Here is a 7,375-nt window from a genome sequence, read left to right as displayed (position 1 = left end):
CCCTGCATCACTGTGGCTAAATCCCATTCAGTGTAGTTTACAGGCTGTAAAAAGATTTTATATTGTATTAACCGAAGTTTTGAATTGCTGGTCATAGAGATGTCATTGCATATATTTTGCCAGTTCATGTTACCTTTCTTTTATATCTGAGGTCCATTTTTCAACTGGGGGTGAAATAGTGTTATCATTTCATGCCATGAGGCTGAGCTGTTGTTGCTCCTATATGCTTTCATTTCAAATTAATAGCACTGACAGCTGACAGGGGCAGACCTATCAGGGCTGAAATTGACTTGAGGCAAAGGTAGCATCCTATGACAGCGCCACATTTAAAATCAAAGAGTTCTTCAGTTCAACCCATTCTACTGTCACTGTTTGTAAATTATGCATGTGCTTGATTCACACACCTGTTAGTTCTGGGTGTGGCTGAAACTCATCGTAACTCATTGTGTACTCATTATTTTATACATTATATTATTATTATTATTATTATTATTGTTGTTGTTGTTGTTGTTGTTGTTGTTGTATATCCAAAATTCCAAAAAGTTGTAAGATCACATACAAAACTTTTCCTTCAGTGGTATAAGCTGCGTTATATTAGTTATTCACTCATTCAGCTGCTCAGCAGTGTTTCCCAACCTGATTCTCAGGTCCCACCCCCCAACCATCAATACGGCCCATGTTTCCCTTTGTCCCCATGTGTTGTGTATTGAGTCGGGCAGAAATGTGAACTGTCTAGGAGGCCTTAAGGACTCAGAGACATATTCCAGAAATAGCCTTATTCTAGGGACGTATTACGGAATCATCTTAATTTTATCTGTGTAGTCATCATGACGACTTCAGTTAGAACTTCATTCAGAACAGTAACCATTACAAAACAAAGTTCTTAAGTTCATAATCTTATCCAGAACATCTGGATAAGAAAACACTATTACAAAAACCTCTGTATACACCTAAAAAATACTGCATAAATAAATGTATATACATATAAATAGTGTCCTAACTTTAGGACAACCTCAATGGTGCCATCAATTCAGCTTTAAATGTCTTTCACAATATGCATTCTCAAAGTCTAGTTAATCTCCAGTTTATTGGACTAAAGTTTTGACCTTTTTTACACGGGTTACAGGAGCTGTAATTTATATTTTTAACGTCTTTAGCTTTTGTTACAGAACAATAGTTTCTAAGTTCATGATCTTTTTCTATCTCCAGATAAGAAAATAGTGTCATAACTTTTAGACAACCTCAGTGTTGTCCTATCTTCTATTTTAACTGTCTGTTTTTTGTCGGGACCCAGGGCTAATCCCAGGCCTCCAACATAATATTATGAATAAAAAAGAAATCTTTTAATAGCGGCTAAACACTTTCACTAATAACTAAGTCTAAGTCTCTAAGTCTCACCCCTGATTGTTTTCACCTGTTTTCTGCCTGTCTCTCGTTTACCCTTTGTTATTTAAGCCCTTTGTTTTGGTCTGTGTTTGTTTGTTTGCTCTGTTTGAACCGTTTGAACCATTTATTGTTTGTCATCATGTCTGTATATCGTTCTATCCGTGTTGGCTCTATGACCCTGGACCGTTTTGACCATGACCCTGGATTTGCCCATGATAAAAGTCGCTTATCTCAGCACGTGCGTCCGCCTCCTCGCTCCGCGTTACAATGCTGAGTTTGTGGAAGAGGGAAAAAGGCTTCTTCTTCATTTCAGCATCAACTGGGTCAACTGCACAAATACAGTGTTCCAAACAACAGTTTATGCAACATTTTATCTGGGGTAATTTGACATTGCTCATTCTCCAATAGGTGCATCTCTTCGTCCATCAGTTTAGCCATCGCATGATCAGCTCACTCCTAACTGGTTTAAACAGGTTTTTACCAGTCTGCTTTACCTTTCAAGGTCAACTTGCCCCTCTCTACACCGGGTCAGTAAGTACACACAGGACTCTCTGTGAACCCACGGCCTTCCAGTGTCTACAATCTCCTATGCAGACAGACTAAGGACTGCCCTTTGTGAGATTGAATATTCTCTGGAAGGCAATACTACCTAATTGGTTATTGATTATAATATCTAATCTCTTTGATCACTGATTAAAGGACTATTTATTCAAAATCTCTATTGCTCACATTACTGTAATATTTTATTCAACATGTTTTTGTCAACATTAACACACAACTAATGATTCTTCATTTATTTATTTATTTTAAGTCTTTACCTTGAGCAGGACTAACCGACTAGGACCTGATGATCTGACAGTTTTGCTCCGCTCACATTGTATCAGACAAACATGCTGTTCCTACACCACTAAGAGACTTATAGATCAGTAATAGTACCCTGATGAATATTCCGTGACTAATTGGTAGCCAATGTAAGGATGTAAGAAAGGGGCTGATGTGTTCCCTTACATACTGCATTTGCATACTGTAGCTGTTTTTCTTGTTTGCAGGTCCAGCTGGGAGACCATTACAGTAGAAATAAAGGTCTGGGGGAGTTTCTCCAGGTCTGGTTTAGTCAGAAAAATCTTGTTGATGTTCTTGAGGAGATAAAATGCCAAGTTAATGATTATTTTGAGATGACTGCTAATGTGCCTCTCATTACTATTCCAGAATAAAATAATCTGGTGTCTTTATTCAACAGAGTCTGTATTAATAAAATAAAACCAGTGTTAGTAGACCACTGTTCAAGGATTGAAATCCAGTCAACTGCTTTTAAAATAGGTCAAGGCTTCTTTTTTAAGAGATGGGAAAAATGCCTGACATAAGTGAGGTGTTTATTATCCTAATAGGTTTATAAGTTTTTCATAGGAACATCTTTGTCTCACAAGGGACTGTATGAATGTACTTTCAAAGGTACAACATGGTCCTTATATTTTAAAGGTTTATTTCGTTTCGCAGGGGAAAGAGAAAGGAAAAGGGCTGAGTCAAAGTTTGAAGCAGGTATAGTTCACTTAAGCAAGTGCAGGGTAAACCATTATAATGAGAGGCTTGACAATAGAAAGAGATGTTCTTAAATGCACCTATCATACCTGACCACAGGCTCTATCTGGGTTTCCTAGCAACAGCAAGATCAAGGCAATCACGTCCGCTGGATGTTTGCTCAAGGTACCGAGTGTGACAGTTTATAAATGGTGTCTGTTGCTTCACAAAATGACTTGCTTTTAAATGTACTTAAGTATCTTGTTCCATCCACCACTGTAAACAGTTCTGACACTGTAGGTTTCTATGCATTCCTAAGGCAGCGATTCAAGGTTCTTTAGTAAAGCCAATGGTTCTACCTAGAAGAGCGATCTTTTTAAGATTGTAGAATGACACATCCCACATCAAACCACTCTCAAAGACTTTAGATCTTCACGACTTGATTCTGCAAAAATTCAGAAAACTCTATTAAATTTGTCTTTAAGAATACCCGACCTGCAGACATAACAGACAAAACTGACTTAGTTGTTAGTGTCTGCAGTCTCCTTAATAGAACTTATTCATCAAAATAATATGAAATAAAAGCTTTTTTTTTTACTTTTAAGTATTGTTCTAGTTAAATTTGTGCTCTGCCATGGCCGGTGCATGATGCTATGGACAGATAGAACAATCTAAACTTTTTCTTTTTTTGCCACAAAGTGAAATCTTTCTGAATAACTCTGTTTTACACAAATTGCATGCAAACGTTTGGGCACCACCAGTTAAATTACACATTTTGTTGATTTTCGAAGTGAAAAGAAGTTTCCTCTGCATGGAACAGACTAACACATCTATGCTCACTTTAACAGACAGTTCCTATTCATTTGCTAAATTTAACATACTGGCAAAAATGAAATCTAAAATGTGGTGTGTGTTTAAGTTTGGACTAGGGCTGAAAGATTAGCTTTAATAAAGTTGATCAAAATCACAACTTGAAAGAAGTGCAAGAGCTGTCATTTTTATCGTGTACATCATCCACAATGTTGTCCTAACAAGTTAAAAAATAATAATTAACCTAATAGCATGGAGCGTGTGACCCGTCTGTAGGGTCTGATGAGTTAACCCAGCAGTATATTTCAAACAAGAAAATAGCTACGCAAAACCTGCTAAAAACACTGTGAATATCCTTGAAAAGAACGTGGTGAACTGGGTGTACAACAGCAGGGGTGCTTAAATTTTCACATACAATTGTGTGCCATTATGTTCTTCTCAGTGCTCACATGCTGCACCAGCGCCATACCAGTGACGCACAAGATAAAGAAATAAATGTGACAGAAAACGCTCGACGATGAAGGTTGCAGGACATTCAAGGACAAATTTAGTCAGCCACATATACTTCCTTGTGTGGTCATATTGGGCTCCTTTGCATTTAATTGAGTTAGAGGGATTTTAGAGTGTTTTTCCTGTGTTGTGACCCCTGCCTGTTCCCCTGGCTTTTGTGTAGTTGTTTCCTGTGCTGCTCAATCCTGTCTATTTTTTAACCCCAGTCAGCGACGACAAGAAGTGTTGTACTGCCACGAAAAGCTACTCAGCACATGCAGCCTGTCTACAAGCCACGTTCCTTATACATACATTCACACCAATCTAATTATGTCACTCTTGCTCTGCGTCTCATCTAATACGATCCATTTGTTCAACACCGCCCATAATGCTGCGAACATGCTTCGTGCCTAATAACCGTTGCTAAACAACAAAAGCAAAGATACAGACACTACAGATAAGGTCATATTACCATTTTCTTACTTGGGTGATGGCAAAGGATAGGTTTAATGAATTTGTAACATTTTAGAAATATACATAAACATCTGTTGAAATGTTGGCGGAATGACTTGCTTGATGACTGTTTTCTGGCATGTTGTTGACAGTCTGTTGTTGACAGTCTGTTGTTGACAGTCTGTTGTTGACAGTCTGTTGTTGACAGTGTTTTATTGTTTTTTTGGCAGCCAAACTATAGGAAAGCGAAAGCTAAGACACATGTTCCTAATTCCCCCCACATGATAATATACAATGTAACATGCAATAACATCATCAATTGGTTTCAGTGCCAGGTGTCAAGCAGGACTGTGGCTTCTTCTTGCGGTTCTCAGTGTCGCCCTGATTCGAAACACTTCTATTACAATAATACCGCATGTTATGCACAATAGCTTTGAAAATGACAATATAAACTCACAGAATTCCAGAACTCCCATTAAACATACAGAACATTTCATGGCGTCTGCATTCATCGATCACAGATTCATTAAGGCCATACGAGTCATTGTCTGCAGCCTCTTCATTGCATCTATTTCAGCGACTATAACTGTGAGGTTGTTAATGCAGAAGAGGAGATAAACAGTGATCGTTTTGGCTTCCCATTTGGGGCTTCGGATATTTTCTTTAGGGGGAATAAACTGAGAATGCAACACTTAGCTATTTTAACTGCACCACACATCTCAGGTTTGATCTCCTGCCGATACAGAACAGAGTGGAGAGGGAAACATTTCAATTTAACTCCATCTGTATATCTAGCCTTTTGGGGGCGTACAGTAAATCTGCAGTTTGCCCAAACTATGGAGATGTACAAGCTTCTGGGTGTGCAGCATGTAGTGATCTACAATACCAGTTGTGGTCCTGACCTGGAGAAGCTCTTACAGCACTACCAGAGAGAAGGAATTCTGGAGATTGTTTCATGGCCTATAGACCAGTTCCTGAACCCATCAGCAGGATGGAACTCAAAGGAGCACAAAGGAGACCTCCAGTATTATGGGCAGTTGGAAACACTTAATGAATGCGTTTACCGATACGTGTATCAGTCCAGATATGTTCTGCTGAATGACATTGATGAGATCATCATGCCTGATAAACATGCTAACCTCCCATTACTGATGGAGAGTCTTCAATAGAAGGATAAAAATGTGGGTGTATTTCTCATTGAGAATCACATTTTCCCCAAGACACAGCCTGAGAAGAGCAAAAGGTTCAGAAGGCCAGAGTGGGCAAATATGCCTGGCATCAGTATCATGGGGCATTTACAGAGAACCTGACAGAAAGAAAATCTACAACCCTACAAATGTGATAATCCACCTATGGAGTGTAGTGCAAGGAGTCCCATTTGATGTGTGAGTCCCATTTGACTGTTCAGGTTAGAGTACCACTACAGAGTAGTCTTTCCAAAAAGTAATTACATGTTGACAAAAGAACTGGTACCAAATGTTGACAGGGCCCTGCAATCTTCAGATTTACTGAAAACTCTAGATTGATGTGATGTTGGGCTTCATTTTCTACTGTGGACTTCGAAAGTGGTCTATCTAAAAATGTAGTACATTTACTGATGGAGCTCCCACTTAAACCAGTGTAAATCTACACTGTATACATTATTTTGAATAAAAGGGGATTTAAAATTTCTGCATTTTATGTGTTTATACTACTTTTTTAAATTTGGAATATCAGTATTTAGTGTATTCCACCCAATGACTGCTGGGATAGGCTCCAGCACCCCCCTTTCCCGCGACCCTGACGGAGAAGCGGCTTGGAAAATGGATGGATGGATGGAGTATTTAGTGTATTTTGAGTATATATTGACTGCCCAGCTGACAGGAGTATTAGAGGATATGTTGTGATAGGCATAGCTGTCCCATTCCCCCTTTTACTGGGAACTGAGCCATTGATTAAAGTGAAATCCTGCAGCCGCACCAGCTCTTTGTAGCCGAGATTGGAAACCACTGTGCTATATGATTCAAGTGGCTCTGATTTTCATTCAATATTTGCTAAATTTATCCATAATCATAATTCTGAAGTCTGGTGCTACCCTGAGAAGAAACTGGGACAAGTTCCTTACAGCTCAAGTCTTAAGGTGTGTGTCTGTTGCCAGTCTTGCCACTGTAGCACTGTAGTTGGTCATTAAGATGCTGGGATCAGATTTCTGTAAAGGTGCTTTGCAACGGTTTAAAAAAGTTTAGACTGATCTGAGTTTACGACGAAGCAGAACTTGCTGTTTAAGCTTTGAAGAAGAGCTGGAATATGACTTACTGTGGCTTGGAGAAGGCACCCAAGACACAGTGGCATCTCAGCTTTTCTTAACCGAAAGGCTTGTTTTCATTAAAACCAGATGTCTAACACGGAGGGGCATCTATCATTCCTGCTGTGTGCAAATTTAAATGACTGCCTAAAAGAATATAAAACAGCTTGAGCATATGTCACCGGGATACTGGGAAATGACAAGGGGGCTGGTTGGAGGTACTACAGAAGGAGGCATAACCTTTGCACCTCTGGGATTGATATCCTGCAATTATGGAAACTGACTGTAAAGACAGAAAAAATAAGGTGTTAAATATAAAAAAAACCTAAAGCAGCAGTTTTCACTCCCAGAAGCACACTATGTACATTTTGTACTTTGTAACACTGAGCACAAGCTCCTCATAGGATAGGTCAGGTGTGTCCATCACTGACAGCC

At 39.0% G+C, this 7,375-nt stretch overlaps 1 pseudogene; it reads left to right on the top strand.

The window, feature by feature from the left end:
- The first annotated feature begins 5,076 nt into the window (after window positions 1-5,076).
- LOC108412530 lies at window positions 5,077-6,045 on the top strand (annotated as a pseudogene).
- The last annotated feature ends 1,330 nt before the right edge of the window (window positions 6,046-7,375 follow it).

Source organism: Pygocentrus nattereri, chromosome 29 (genome assembly GCF_015220715.1).
Source record: "Pygocentrus nattereri isolate fPygNat1 chromosome 29, fPygNat1.pri, whole genome shotgun sequence".
NCBI lineage: Eukaryota > Metazoa > Chordata > Actinopteri > Characiformes > Serrasalmidae > Pygocentrus > Pygocentrus nattereri.
Note: the sequence above shows the minus strand (reverse complement) of the source record. Positions and strands in the feature narration are given on the sequence as shown.